We start from the raw sequence: 15,174 nt of genomic DNA on the forward strand, positions 1-15,174 counted from the left end.
ACATACAGAATAGAAGACAATGAAGATTCCAAATGGTTTGAATTAGCTCTCTACCTTATAGCAGAAAAGAAATATGAAATAACTGACCCCTTATTTTTGTTTTTTTTTGTTTATTTGGTTTAATTGTAATACAGTTTTACAATTTTTACAAAAGATTTGTCCCTCCAATTTAAAATTAAATTGTTCTTTTTTCCTTTTCAGCTTAACATTTTAAGTGTTTAAACACTAGCTTGTCCCGGCGTCCATGATTATCCTTTTGTCTCTTGTACTCGTCTTGTGCTCCTGTACAAGGCCAATTTCTTTGAAAAATAGGGTCACCGCCACTGTCCATTCAGTTTTTTCTCCTCCCATCAGACCACTCCACCAGTCTCCATCGTCAGCTGTATTTGAGCTGCTCAGGAATTTCATTAGATAGGTTTCTCTTGCTTCTTGGGTTCCCTTACACCTTAGCAGAAGGTGTCGGATTGATTCCACCTCTTGGGTATTACAGTAGCGGCACTTGTCCGAAGATGACTCGCCTCTTCTTGTCAATAGCTCATTTGTCTTTAGAAGGTTGAGTCTAATTCGGAAAAAGATGTTGCATGGGTATTTATCCGGGAATTTTTTAAAATAGCCTCTCACCTCATTGATTCTCGTTGGTGCTGTGCGGAAGTTTTTAATTGATTTGTATATCGCAGCATTATCCTGAGTTCTGATCCAGTCCAATTCGGTCCGTTTTTTCACTGCCTTCGTTGGATTTTGTATTAGGGTGTCACTGGTCAGGGCCACCTCTTCCAGCAGGTTTGCACAGTATTCCGCCCATGATGCTAAGATTTTGTTTTTTCCACTGGTTAATTTGTTATTCAAGATCTCAAAAACAGGCACTGAAGAGTCCGAGATCACTTTCCTAAAAAGCATCAGGGTATTCCTTGCCACAGTCCCCTTCAGAAAAGGGGCAAAGTTCTTGTCTAATATGAGATATAAGAACTGACATTGGCAGCCCCAGCACCTAATTCCAAAATTGCCCTTCCAATCTGTCGCAGAACTGCCTCGGGATTTGCGGCATGGCTTCAAACCCATACGTTATGCACGGGATGACCTTTCCGTACTTCCTGTCGATCATCCTTGCTTGACATGACAAGGTCTTCATTTTTGCTAGTAGTGACATCGGTTTTTCTGTAATGCTGTTGCTTAGCGTCACTCGCAAGTATTTGAAGCTCTTAATGATTTCAATTTTCTCGTTCTCCACACGCCATTTCTCTTTGCCTGCTGTTCGAGTTGTTGTTTCGAAGGCCATGATCTTAGTTTTGCTCTTGTTCAGTTCAAGATGGTTTTTTCCCAAGTATAAGAGCAAGCTGCTCAGCTGTCTTTGGAGCCCTACCGCTGTTTGGTCTAACAGGATGATGTCATCCGCGTAGAGGAGTCTCTGGGACTCATTACAAATCAGGTGGTCCGGAAAAAACGGTGGCAGTAAACCCGCCGCCACCGTTGTTTCCGGACCGCCTGATCCCGACTCCTGCAGACAGGAGGTGATGTTCACGCCAGGTTTGACCTAGGGGGTTTAACACCAGCATTACGAGATGCTGCCGGTGTTTCCATGATCCCCATTCCCATTGAGTCCCATAGGACTCAATGGGAATGGGGATTAATACCATTCCGCCTCCGTGATTCCCGGAAAACAGGGGTTGTAATGCCCCGGTAATTCCGGGAATCACGGAGGCGGAATGGTAATACGAGTCCGGTGGTAACCAGGCAGTTTTACCGCCTCGGTTACCGCCGGACTCGTAATGAGGCCTTCTGTATTTTCTTTCCTCCTAGCGATGGGGGAAAGCACCTAGTTGTAACAAACTCGTCTTCCAGGTCTGCTACATAAGCATTGTAACGGGCTGGAGCTAGTGGACAGCCCTGCTTTACTCCTCGGGCAGTGCGAATTTCCTTCGATAGGGTCCCTGCAGCGTTCAGACAGACTCTCATGGTGGTGTCTTCATTAAGGGCCCTGATTGGTGCTAAGATTTTTTCTGGGCAGTTCCTGCCAGATAGTTTATCCCACAGGCGTTCTTGATTTATTCGATCGAAAGCCTGCACGAGGTTGACGAAGGCCATGAATATTTGCGGTTATCCTTGTTGAACTTTTGCTTTGAGGGAGCATAGTAGAAGAATGTTCGCTGTGGTGCCGATGTTTCTAACAAACCCCGTCTGGAATTGGTCCCTATACTTGGATTCTTTTAGCCAGGTGTTGAGGCCATACAAGGCGCATGATCTGAAAACCTTCCCAATGACATCCAGGAGCGCTATAGGGCAGTAATTTCTTGGATCTTCTTTAGTTCCTTTTTTAAAAGTCGGGACCACGTTTGAAGTCTTCCAGGAGGGGGGCACAGTATTTCTGACGTTACAATTCTGAAAGATCTGACCAATAAGTGGGGCCCAGGTGTCACCATGATTCTTCAGATCTATGTTGTAGATGCCATCCGGCCCTGGCGCTCTAGAGTTTTTTAGATTGTTGATTTTTGATGTAATTGATTCGGAATCGCAAGGTATTTCCCAGTTTATCGCTTGGTGCCCAGAGATGTTCGGTGTCTGGCTTTCCTCCTTTTTATACAGTGACTCAAAGAAGTCCACCCATTTCACTATGCTGACGTTGTTCTGAAGGTTGGTCTGCGTGTTAGATGTTTTCGAATTGATTAGCGACCGAAATTGTTTTCAGCTTTTCTTCGTGAGTGTTCGCAGCATTTGTTCTGTGTCATATTGCAGGAGACTTGCGTGATGGTGTCTCACCCAGTTTTTATACTGATGTTGAGCTAGGTGGTATTTCGTTTGCAGCTTAGTTGAGTTGGTATTTTTTGCCATTCGTCAGATTTTTCTCAAAGACGCTCTTTGTTGTTCTGCGGTATGTTTCCAACAGCGGCACATAGTCAACAGTTGCAGCATCGGTTGGCTTATCTCTAAAGTTTTTGCTCACATTTTTGTAGGCCTTCATCATTTCACTGATGGCTTTCGCCGTTAGCCTTAAGCAGTTGCCTCTCGGGCCTGCTTCCAAACCTTGTAACATGTGTTCTTGCACTGGCCTATGAAGATGCCAGGTCATTTTTAAGATGTTATGGTCACTGTTGTCTGTTTTGACCACGTTAAAAGACTTGATCATACTCAACAATTCCCTCGATATGATTGTATGGTCGATGGTCCCCTTTTGATTGCTTCTTTGCCTCGTGGGGATCTCCTTGCTCTTCTTAGAGCGTAACCAGTCCTTGTTGTGCAGGTCCCATTTATCCATCAGGTTTTCCCATCGTTTAGCTCTGTCCCCATCCGTTGTAAATCTTGGGCACCTGCAGGTCGCATCGTCTTCCATCGTGCAATTAAGGTCTCTATTTATTATGATGTGGTTGAGTTGTTGACTTTCGCTTTCCTCCTCCAGAAGGTTGTCGATAGACTATAGATAATGATCAGTGGCAATCTCTGCTGGGTTCCAGTATGTGTTAATAACTAGAAGTTTTTGTTGATGGTTTCCCTTCCCCATTTCTCCACTGTCGAGTTGCCACCCTAGTCTGGTAGCCTGAATGAGGGGAGAGTGATATAGTATAGCCAAATGCACATAGACACTTCCCGATCTTACTGCCGTCAGAAGACTCGCTCTTGGTCTTCCAGCGGCTCCCTTCTCTGCCGGGGTAAAGGCCAGGGTGTATCCATCGAGGTATGGCTTCACCAACAGCCATGTTTCCTGTAAACACAGGATATCGAATGCTCCTAGGTTAACATCAGAACTTGCCGTCAAGTGGGAAAACCCTCGTGGTTCCATGAACCCATTGTCAAGTGGGTCGACTTCACTAGTTGGCTCAGCGAGGGTTTTCTGTCCACTAATTGCTAGATTCTGTTTGCATATTGTTGCGTTTTTGATAACCACCTCTGTTTATGCTCTAGGGCCGGGGCTCCTTACTTCAGTACCTCTCTCATCTTGGCAGGTTTTCCGAGGGCTTTGAGTTATTGTGCTTCTAATTTTTTCTCCAGGGCCTTTTGGCCATCTTTCCGGATTTGTTGGTCGGTTACCCTCTGAGGGTTTCTTTCTGTCTTGATAGGACAACTCTTCCCTCCTCTTCCTTTCCTTCAACCCATGGGAGCCATATGGGCATCGGTTGTCTTGTGCAGTTTGAGACTTTTGACTCAGCCAAAGATTTTCTTTGTCTATATTATGGCATTTTTGTTCAATTGCTGGTTTCTCATTCCTAGTTGGGGAACTCATATTTGGGCTTCTATGTGTCTCATGTCTCCTCTGTTTTGGAATGTCCTGAATTTCTTTCAGATCATATCCAAAGTTTGTTTGTTTGTTTGTTTATTTTATTTGTATGGCGCTCCAAACCCAGAGGTAGAAGGGCGCTTAAGAGTTTGGTTACAGAGTTGAGAAGTATCTGTGTGTTGCATACTTCGTACAGGTTTATAATATATACATATAGATACAGTGGTCAATAAACAGAACATATGCAGTGCGTACAATATACGATTTTCAGAATAAATACACAGGCCGATTCATGGAATAAATGTGAGGGGCCTATACGTGCGCTGCGCCGAAAAATAGCGAAAAGCGCAGGGAAACCAGCGCACGTCGATTCATGGAAGTCCGTGCGTAAGAAAAGCATAGGACGTGCGCTGAAAAAGTGCGCGGCGCACGCCGGCGCACAGGTCAACCAACGGCGTGCGCCACGGCCACTGCGCTATCACTCCGAGCGCAGCGCACAGCTCTAAAGTAGGCGGAACACAGGGCGGGACACTCGGAATGGGGAATAAAATGGGGCACAACACTCGGAATGGGGAAGAATGTGGGCGGCACGGGGAAGTACAGGAGGCAAGTGCGCGGAACGCCCACACGCTCTCCGGCAACACGTATTCATGGATTCGAACAGGGCAAAACAGCGCTCGATCAAACCAGCGCACAGGCCCAAAAACGTACGCCACAAGTAAGCAGGCGGTAGCGTCCCGACGCACTTAACGAAAGTGCGCCAAAACCTGCGCCAACAAATACCACCCACATACAGCAATGGGCCATACCGTGACCCCAAAGGACAAATGAGGTGCAAAGGTGTACGCCATTAACACGGACACCCACTGTTCAAAAATTTGCGCGTGTGTGTACAACGGGTTGCGCGAGAAGTCACTCGCGCGATTGCCCTGGGTACGTGTATCCCGGGGTGCGGGGAAGTCCCACACGCGATTGCCCTGGCCACGTCGATATCAGGGGTGCGTGTGAAGTTCCACACGCGAAAAGCCAGGGTACGTCAATTACAGGGGTGCGCGGGAAGTTTCACACGCGAAAAGCTAGGCTACGGGAATTCCAGGGGTGCGCGTGAAATCCTACACGCGAAAAACTAGAGTACGTCATTTACAGGGGTGCGCGGGAAGTTTCACACGCGGCTCTGCTGGGTGGGTCCTCACAGGTGTTCCATTCACACCCTCCACGTCCCCTGCATGCAACCCACACCACAGGGGACTACCCTGCACACCTGCTCATGCCTCCCACCACCCCCACCCCCCCCAGCAGTCAGGGGCACCTTCCAGCAGGCCCCCACCCATGTCTACCACCACCCCCACCCCCCCAGCAGTCAGGGGCACCTTCCAGCAGGCCCCCACCCATGTCTACCACCACCCCCACCCCCCCAGCAGTCAGGGGCACCTTCCAGCAGGCCCCCACCCATGTCTACCACCACCCCCACCCCCCCAGCAGTCAGGGGCACCTTCCAGCAGGCCCCCACCCATGTCTACCACCACCCCCACCCCCCAGCAGTCAGGGGCACCTTCCAGCAGGCCCCCACCCATGTCTACCACCACCCCCACCCCCCCAGCAGTCAGGGGCACCTTCCAGCAGGCCCCCACCCATGTCTACCACCACCCCCACCCCCCCAGCAGTCACGGGCACCTTCCAGCAGGCCCCCACCCATGTCTACCCCCACCCCCCCAGCAGTCAGGGGCACCTTCCAGCAGGCCCCCACCCATGTCTACCACCACCCCCACCCCCCCAGCAGTCAGGGGCACCTTCCAGCAGGCCCCCACCCATGTCTACCACCAGCCCCACCCCCCCAGCAGTCAGGGGCACCTTCCAGCAGGCCCCCACCCATGTCTACCACCACCCCCACCCCCCCAGCAGTCAGGGGCACCTTCCAGCAGGCCCCCACCCATGTCTACCACCACCACCACCCCCCAGCAGTCAGGGGCACCTTCCAGCAGGCCCCCACCCATGTCTACCACCACCCCCACCCCCCAGCAGTCAGGGGCACCTTCCAGCAGGCCCCCACCCATGTCTACCACCACCCCCACCCCCCCCCCCCCCCGCAGTCAGGGGCACCTGCCAGAAGGCCCCCACCCATGTCTACCACCACCCCCACCCCCCAGCAGTCAGGGGCACCTTCCAGCAGGCCCCCACCCATGTCTACCACCACCCCCACCCCCCAGCAGTCAGGGGCACCTACCAGAAGGCCCCCACCCATGTACCATCCATGTCCACCTTCACCTGGGTCACAACCCCACACAATCATGACCGTAATCGACAGTCTGCCCTGCAAGAATTCCCAAACAACTATCCCATCCACCCACATATCAAACACAATGACATGTGACACACCCAATGTAAATCATATGAATGAACACATGTCTGTCACACACAGATGTTGCAAGTGAATGTCCAAACACCCCACATGTCATGCATGAAAGCAATGTGATGATACAACACATTGAAGGATCAAATGAAAATGTATTAAAAATAAACAAGGATGGTAAAAATAAAAAATAACAATAAACATGCAATGCAAACTAAATAATAAAAAAGTACAACCAAAAAAATCAGGAACACTAATTAACAAAAAAAAAGTAAAATAGGGGTCCAAAGTCAAAGTCCAAAATTAAATCCAAGTACAAATGAAAGAAGAAACACATTGCCTCATGTGAAAAATTAAAACAAATATTAACATCCCTCAAACTATCAACATGATGATCCGGGTCCATGAGCCCTAATAAATGAAACCTAACTATTTACACTAACTAAGAAAATGTCTATATACAAAAATGTGGTGCATTGTCCTTTGGCAACCAAATAATAACATTAAAACAAAGGAAACCTAACTACAACTAAACTACAGAACTATATACAAAGGCGGCGGGCAAGTCCTGCGGCTCACTGATTGTTGTTCCGGGCCAGGGCATCATCGAACTCCCGCTCGATGTCCCGGAGGCGGCCCCGTTCCACAGCCCCGAGGGTCCGCAGGGACGCTGATGTACCCACCTCCAACTCCCTGCGGATGGCCTCGAGGCACTCGGCCCGCCTCAGGGCCCACCGCATGGAGTTCTCCGCCCTGACCATAGCGAGCCGCGCCTCTTCCGCCCGCCGCCGCTCCGCATCTATGGCATGGCCCAACCGCTGCCACACGGAAGCCACTTGACGTCCAGGGTCCTCCTGCCCTCCGACCGATGCCTGCCCCTCTGATGGTGATGGCCCCGAGCCATCAAGGCTCCCACCTTCTTCCTCCTGCTGCTGACGTTCTGGTGCCGGTGCCCTGACACCTGCTGCCTGCACATCCTCCATTGTTTGGGGTGCTGTTGTTGCGGTGGCCACCCCTGCTGGACTCACGACTCCCGACTGGGGCAGGGATGTGTCCTCCACCAGCCTGGCCCCATCGTCAGAGGCAGCTCCACAGGGCACCCAGGTGACAGGTGGGTAGGAAGATGGCACGGAGGACGACTGGCGCATAGGGGGTTCAGGTGAGGAGGGGGTCGGAACAAGGCCCAGTGTATGGAGGAACACAGCCTGGTCTCCCTGAGAATGGGTCCGGACGTGGGCAACCCTGCTGGTGCAAGATGATGCAGACACAGGACTGGGGACAGCATTACACACAGGCACCTCCGCTCCGGCCTGTGCTGCCTCCTGTCCCTGCCCCTGTGCTGCACCACTAGCACCAGTGGAATGCCCACCTCCAGACCCCATCTCAGTCCCTTGCACGGCCTCCTCCTCCACCAAACCCACCACCAACCTGGATGACTCCCTGCCATCTTCCGCCGCAGAACCCTGTGGGGTCTCAGCTGCCCCTTCTGCTGCCGAGGAGTCCAACTTCCTCCTGCGCCTCCTGGACCTCCCCTCGGCAGCTGCGACCTGGGACACAGCACCGGACTCCTCACTCCCCGACGACATGACAACAGGGGAGGGGAGCCGGGCCTTGCGTCTCCGGCTGGCGGTGGCATCCCTGCCGCTGTGCTCCACAGCACCTTCTCCGCCCTCCACATCAGATGACGCTGCAGGCAGGGAGAGACAGGAGACAGGCATCAGGACACTGTACAATTGACTCACACACATAACAGTTGTACAAGAGTGGCATTGTCATACTGCAGACCTGGCATCACAATCCCCAACACACTTGTCTCCTCAACGCACACACATGAGTCATTCAACAGCCATATTGCTACAGCCCGCTACATACATTCACATACAGCAGCATGAGCAGACAAAGGTGAGCCACACATCACATGATACACACGGACTCAAATACACATGCACACATGCAAAGCACACATCCAAGCATGTGTACCACTCCGCAAACTGTCAGTCATGAGATGAACATCCATGTCACATTTGCAATTCACTCTCCAACATGACAGTGTCACCTGCATCCATGTAGCAACACTGTTGCACCCTTCACAACTACACACACGCACACGCTGCAGACTAATGCACCTGGAATCAACATCCATGTGTCACACCACAAGCATGCCAACTCACATGCACAGTCAAACACATGTGCCCACACACAAGCATTTGCACTGCAAGCACACACACACACACATGCACCATCCTTGTCTCACACATCACAGGCACACATGTGCTTGTCTCACAGCCCTGCACACACACATTTATACATGGCCACACAAAGACATGTGCAACATGCACACTCCTGGCACACCACCACACACACAGCTTACAATCAGTATGCATGTACACTCACCGCTCGACTCCAGACGGGTCTGCCTCCCAAGGACCTGGACATGGAGCGCTGGGGATATGCGTTCCAGGACCCGAAGTTCATCTTGCGACAAGTGGCCCCGCCGCCCCTTGGCATCCACTGCCTTCACGAGGCGCCGGGCCTTGTTCAGGGTCCTGGACCTGTAGTCCTCCCAGCGCTTCTTGACTTGATGGAATTCTCGGACTGCCACCCCCTCTGCGTTGATGGCAGTCACAATGTCCGTCCAGATCCTGGTCCGTCCTTCCTTGTCGAGGCGCATCCGTCCGTAGAGGGCATCATACTGCCCCAGGACTCGCTCCACCAGGACACCAACTTCGGTGGCACTGAAGCTGGTGCCCCTCTGCCTCCCTGGCCGGGGGTTGCCAGTCGTGCCAGATGTTGTGCTCCCTGACATGGCAACCGCAGAGGTGTGGGTGGGCAACTGGGTCCTGGGGCTGGGCTGTGGAGCGATGGTACGGCTGTCGGGAGTCTTTGGTTCCAGCAGGGGTGGTCACAGCAACTGCACCCCTGGCTGATGTGCAGGCAGCAAACAGCAGGGCACGTGGGCAGCAGGCAGTCAGGCAGCAGCAGATGGCAGGTGGGAGCGTGCTCGGGGCTCTGGGGGGCAGGATTCCGGCCTTCGGGGCAGGAGCGTGGTCTTCCGTGTGTGAACGCGTGGCCAGCTTGATACGGAGTGAATTGGCACGTGAAAATCATGCACGTCTGCGTGGAATCCGAGGAAAGGCCGCGTAAGCACGTCAGCACGCGTACGCGATTTCATTGGTCCAAAGGGCCAGGCGCGTAAGCGCGTCTATAACGCACGGCCGTTTCCCAACCCGCGTGATTGGTCCAAAGGGCCAGGCGCGTAAGCGCGTCTATAACGCACGGCCGTTTCCCAACCCGCGTGAAAAAATAAACCTCCCGCGCGAGCGCGTCAGCACGCGTACGCGTTCTCATTGGTCCAAAGGGCCAGGCGCGTGAGCGCGTCTACAACGCACGGCCGTTTCCCAACCCGCGTGAAAAAATAAACCTCCCGCGCGAGCGCGTCAGCACGCGTACGCGATCTCATTGGTCCAAAGGGCCAGACGCGTAAGCGCAACCATGACACGGCCGTTTCCCATCCCGCGTGAAAGAAACACAAGCCAGTGTCAATGCGTGTGATTGGAGGCTGGCCCTTCAGCGCCTACACGCGGTAGTGACGCAGGACCTGTGGGCCTGCATAAAAGGTACATGTAGAACGCCATTTCGTTGTACGTGCTTTTCGTGGAGAGCGAGTTGGTGTATTCTGTACTTCTTGTCAGTTGACACGCGATTTACTTCACGGCGTTCAAAGGTCGTACTCCCTGTTACCTCTGACAGCTTTTTCTCTTTTGCTCTTTTTCCTGGGCCTGTTTCCTCACACAGCGTTCCCTTCTACTGTTGTCCTGTCTCCTCAGACAGCGTACCATTCTTCTTTTGGCGGGGGTGTTGCCAACGCGCACACGCGCGTCTTTTTGACGCATTTCTCCCTGGCAGACGGTGAGTTGCGCACGCATCTATCATCTGTGCTTGGCCCGTGTGTCACGTACCTCTTCAGAGGTCAATCTAGGCTGCGTGTGACACGCATACGTTCATTCTTGTGTTACTGGATGCCACAGCGTAGTGCAGGGTTTTTTATACGCACACGTGGTCTAGGAGGGGTATCGTGCACGTTCCTTAACTTTTTTGGGGTGCCTGTGCGTTGCGTGACCCGTCATCTTTCCCCAGGGGTGTCATATAGCCTTGCCACTGCACTAGGGTACGAATACCATCTGGTACCCAACCCCTTTGACACCCAATTGCCCAGGACAATTGTGCACACCGACTCCCATACGCACAATAACATCAGTGCCATGGTTGGGAGGCGTGCAAGCCGTAAGGGTGGCAAAGGTGGCCGAGCCACACGTGGTGGCCGTGGAGGATCCACTAGGGGACGTGGTTGTGACTTGCAGGGTGCCCCTGTCCCCCCCAGTCTGGAGGACCAGTCAGGGACACCCATGCCCCCCCCCCCCCCCCAGGTTGAGGGTCATGTGGCTGATACCAACCCTGATCAGCCCTTGTTGGACCAGCCCATTGTGGCACCAGACCTGTCCGAGGGTGACTCCATCGCTGACATCCAGGTCAGCAGGTCCACTGCACATGCACCGGTGCACATTGGTGTCATCAGGACACGCGCATCTATGCCAGATAGGTCATCTGCTGCCCCCCGTGGGCAGGGTGTGGCTCCATCCACCCCACCTCTCATACACCCTGCCAAGACTGTGTCGGTCCTAGTTCATGCACCTCAGATCAGGCCTGACCCTATCCCTCTACCCCCAATGCCTGCACCTACTCCCATGCTGAGTGTGCAATCCCACACACCCAGTACTGAGTCCACCACGGCTCCTGCCCCTAGTGTCCACAGCGGCGTAGGACACTCTGGATCCCCACCCCCTTCCAAGCGGAAGAGGAAGAGTGCACGTCCGGCTGATGCCCCAGGCACGGCTGCACAGTCCGGCCCATCAAGGAAGCCCAGCTTCACAGACGCCGAACTGAATGCACTTGTTCAGTATGTGTCAGACCATGATAGGGAAATGGTCATCGTTGCAGGGTCCAAGACCACACATGCCAGACGCCAGGCACACTGGCAGACCATTGCTGACAAAATAAGTGCCCTTGGAGTAGTGAGGCGCACAGCTAGTGATTGCCAGAAGCGCTGGAATGACCTTAAGCGCAGGGCAAAGGATAAGCTGGCCTCAAGTCATGCCGCAACCTTGGTGACTGGAGGTGGGTCCCCAGCACAGGAAATAGAACTCACACCACACGAGTCCGTAGCTGGATCCTACGTCACAGAGGGACAACTCCAAGGTGTGGGAGATCTCCCTGATTACGAGGCATCATCCGGTGAGTGCACATGCATGTGTGTTATATCCATGTGCATGGTGTGTGTGCGAAGCCTTCATGTTGGGTGCCTGTCAAGGGGGTGTGTGGCAGAGTTGATAGTGTCACCCATGTGCCTCATCCAGTATGTTCAGTGCGACACCATGTGCCCACAGCACTATCCCTACTGCCAACAGTGCACATATGGCCCTACACCATGGAAGTTCCCCTTGAATTGTCATTTTGTCACGACATTGTTGCTCATTCTCCCCTGTCTATTCATCTTATGTCTTACATACCATTCCTACACTTTCCCCCAGCCATTCAAGTTCCATCGTCACATGCCTGACATGCAATGATACCACATGCTAATGCGTCCTCTGTATATACATGGCACTGAACATGCTGTCATACTGTGGAATTTGCCTTGACACCCACCTCCTACCTGTGTGCTCTTGTTCCGTCTGGTTTCAAGCCCCATTCCCTCACACTCCATGCTGCTCTTCATGGTCTATCTTCCCTGACTTCTACTGTTCAGACCATTGTGCCCTACTCACGACACCTGCTTGCAAACAGTCAAATGAGGGCACCCTGCCCTCCAATGCGACCCACCCTATTGCTGACAAGTACATCTGAGCCTACTCAAGGTTAACTCTCACTGACATCTGCTCATACATGCCTTTGCCTGTCCCATGGACCCTTCACACGGTCCCAGTCCTCTCTCCTTGCTCCTCTTCCACCATCAATGGTGTGACCCGTTGGGGTGTACTCTTGGCCTCCTTCCAATCCTCAGAGGCCACAATTGATGTGTATGGTAATGGGAGCATCTCAGTCCAAGGCCCTCAGGCCAACCTTATTCTCCTTGACAAATGCTACCCACATCTCATCAACTTCCTTTCCTCTCCTGCTGTCCCCCCTCCTCTCTCCTCATCTATCCTGCACTGCCTCCCTGCACCCTCCCATGATCCTTCTCCGCCTCCCACTCCAACTCCTACACATGCTGCACCTCTGATCTGTAGCACTCCCCGTAAGTCCTACAAGGCTGTCAACCTCCTCCACATTTACACTCCTTACTCTGCCGCTGCATCAGGCATTCCTTCAATATATGTCACTTACATGAGGTAATGCACCTTGACATCCTTGGTCTCATGGAAACATGTCTGACGGCCAGCTCTGTCTGCATCTTTGACACACTCCTACCTGACGTTCAGGAGATCCTCTCCTTGGCCCGGCACTACTGTGCAGGGGGGGGGTGCCCTTGCCTTCCCTGAGGGTATTCCTGCCACTGTCACTCCTACGTAGACCTACTCCCCTCTGGAATGGCTTGTGTGACGTCTCTCTCCATCTCACCTCGACATTCACAAACTGTGCGTACTGTGTATCGGAAAACTGGTCAAATGTACTACTTCCTTTCTGAGTGGCCTCACCTCTCCTCCTCACTCATGTCCCCAGACACTGAAATCCTCTTCCTTGGTGATGTACGCATCCACCTGCATGCTTGTTGTCCCCCCACGTGACTTTTCCGTGACCTCAGCAACTCCCTATCACCCTCTAAACTCCCGTCTGTCCCTACTCATTCTGCAGGGCACACTCTTGATGCTCTGATCTCATCTGACCTTCCCCTCTCCATCCCTCTCTGCACTCCTCTCTCCTGGAGTGATCACTTTCTCCTCTCCTCCCACCTCACCCTCACCACCCCACAGGCAAAGCCACCCTCACCACTGTCACACACCTTCTTGGTATTCCAACCCATGAAGTGTGTGTCAGTCGAGGCTTATGCTGCCAAAATCTCCCCCCATCCAGCTCCCCCTTAGGCTCACTCCCATCCTGACAGGGCCCACTCCATGCTCCACTCTATGTCAGGTACACTGGATGTCTTTGCCACGGTCATGACAATCCGCCTGAAGCCCCATGCCAATGCTGACTCCTGGCATGACTCGGATCTTGTGAACCCAAAACACAGGTGCCGGGTGGCAGAGAGGAAATGGCCTGCATCATGCTCATCCTCTGGCAAACTGGCCTGCCGCCTGCTCCAAAGGCAATAGCGTCTCACCCTTCTCACCAAGATGAGAGCCCCAATCCAAGGGCACATATCTGCGGCATCTGACAACTCTGCAGGACACATTGAAATCTGCAAGGACCTTGCCGAGCCAGATGCAGTGTGTACCTCCCCTGTCCCCTCCGAGCCCACAGCACTGCATGACTGTCTCTGTACCCCTATAGGCCAACCCCCCAGCACTTGTCTGCGCCTACCACCATCTGCCCTCGACGTTAAGTCCTACTTACCTTGTACAGCACTTCCAGCCGCCACTTCCCCTTGCACTTCATTGTGCCACCCACCTCTGCACTTGCGTTACATGAATGACACCAGCACCAGTAGGATTGTTGAATGGCATCCCCTTCTGCCCCACCACCCCTCAGTGCTCCGCTGTACCTTCATACATTTCTGTACAGGTGCTTCACGAATGCTATATGAATCCATTACAGGTGATGGGGAGGTGGAATCTCATTGTTTACTGCATTTTGTTAATGTTGACAAGGCACTGTGCATCGTGGCCAATTGGGACTAGCAGATCCATGTCCAACATGTTAACTTCTTGATGTGATGAAGCAATGTCAGGACCAGAGTGGCCAAAATCCAAATTAGTTGCCCTCCTCTCCCTCTTCACTTGGTGGCTATGTCACATGCCATGTGTGTGATGGCATGTGCATTTGACATGGCAATCACCGGCCAATGTGTGATGCCAGTGCTAGGCAGCATGGGGAGCAGGCGTTGCTCTCCATTCTCTGTGTCATCATTGTGTGCCCTGAGCCTCCCCTCCAGACCCAGTGATGGTGAATGCATAGGAGGTTTCCCAGTCATGTGGGACATGTGTCATTGAACTACTGCCTCTGTTGTTCATCAGCCCTTGTTGTATGCCATGGTGCTAATGCCTGTTTCCATTTCTCTCTTTCATGTCTTTGCAGGGGACGAAGCACTTGTTGATGCTGGGGATGTGGTGGTGGAGCCGTCCCAGGAGGGCAACCCGGGCCGACCTTCCACAAGTGAGGGACGTGGTGTGTTTGTGGGTGAAAACCCACAAGTGCTGCAGGTCGTGCTGTCGAGGGGTGTCTCTGGGGGTTCCTCCCCCGAGCAGTATTCAGGTGTAGACTCGGAGGATGACACCTATGTGCAGTCGCAGGTGAGTGTTCTTGGGAGAGAATCTCCTCTGTCCGACCCACCTGCAGCCGGGTTATTGCCCTCAATGGGGATGTCAGTGTCGGCAGCTCAGCCTCCGGTGGTAACGGATGCAGGGCCACACCACACAATCTCTGATCCTGTTCCTGGGGCTGCAGATCAGAGAGGGAA

Source organism: Ambystoma mexicanum, chromosome 10, assembly GCF_040938575.1.
Source record: "Ambystoma mexicanum isolate Mex_15411 chromosome 10, UKY_AmexF1_1, whole genome shotgun sequence".
In the NCBI taxonomy this organism is placed as follows: Eukaryota; Metazoa; Chordata; class Amphibia; order Caudata; family Ambystomatidae; genus Ambystoma; species Ambystoma mexicanum.